A 1,394-nucleotide genomic window follows, 5' to 3' on the forward strand; every position below is an offset into this window, starting at 1 on the left:
GAAACCAAGATAAATAGAAACTGGTATTTGAAGTTCTGTGCATGGCTGTTGAAAATCATCAATATCTGTTTTGTACTAAGTGCATGTGCTACATACCAAGGATGAGCTAAGTTGAAGCTCTTATCTCTAAAGCACTCAGGATCCCAGCTGAACTTTGGCATTTCAGACCTACAGTTGCATACAGCTACAACGTATGCAACATTTCACAGCCTTTCACAAAGAGTGAGCTGAGCCTTCTCCCGGGACTTTTCCTGTGCTGTCCCTCTAGTATAGTTAAATCTGTTGGCATACAAATAATACATTTGTACTTCTGGAGATAAGCCTTTCCCAATCTAATAATAGTATCATTCTGTGACTTTCTTAAAGACTTAGGAGCTTAGAAAGACTTGAATTATTGGAGCGTTTTATAGTTAAAATGCCTTATTACTACCTCTATCAGCTCAGAGAGGAGCAGTTCAAATAGCACCTTAATGGTAGCTTGTAAGTCCATGGCTGATGCACCCCATGCTGCCAAGAGCACTGACATTTTTTTCCCCCTCTGCAATGTGCAGTGCTATGTACATTATAGAAAACTTTGGATTCTGTTCCGCCAGATAGTATTAGCACATAGCAGAAGAAACTACAGCACCAACACGCATCGACCTCTCGTCCACGCACTTTAGCACTTTAACTCCTGTCTCACAGGAGCTGGTCCACTATTTTGAAAGGCAAACTACCTTGCCAAAAAAAAGCTTTGAAGCCTTCAGTGAACATCTCCTTAGAGAAGTTACTCCCTTATTTAAACTCACAAAAGTCTGTTGCCATCCAGCAGCTTAGCTGGCTATACAAATTCACAGAGAAATCCTACAGGTCTCACTTACCCCACCAGCTCCCTCTCTCCTGTTACACGTAGGGCTTTGGCATGGGACTAAGAGCTGCATGTACACTTAGACAGAGTGCAAAAACTGAATGGGTTTGGGGAAATTAGTTGAAATGGTGCCTATACATTTGGGATTTTTAAGTTCGAGGGCAGGAAGTATGCAGGCTAAGGTCCAAATTCCCAATGAGACATACACACAGATAGTGGTATTCATAAATTCAGAATCTTGTTTGGCAGAAAATAATAGACCGGAACATGAAGGTACAAGCATACCCTTTTTATGTTATAGGGTTTCTTAAAAATAGTCGCTTGTAAAACAGGATTTCCAGTTCAAACAGATAATCTTACCTTTAGTCAGTCTTTTGTTAATTTAGTCACTCTGCATTTCATCAAATAGGGGCTATATCCCCAGGAATTCCTCCGAGAAAGGGGCCCCTCAAAATCTGGAAGATTATCCCCTTACAAGTTAAAGAAAAATGCAGCAAAGATGACTGACTAAAGATAGAAGTCTCTGAGAAAAAGAGCAGGAAAGAGT

This window comes from Phaethon lepturus, unplaced genomic scaffold (assembly GCF_000687285.1).
Source record: "Phaethon lepturus isolate BGI_N335 unplaced genomic scaffold, ASM68728v1 scaffold54353, whole genome shotgun sequence".
Lineage (NCBI taxonomy): Eukaryota > Metazoa > Chordata > Aves > Phaethontiformes > Phaethontidae > Phaethon > Phaethon lepturus.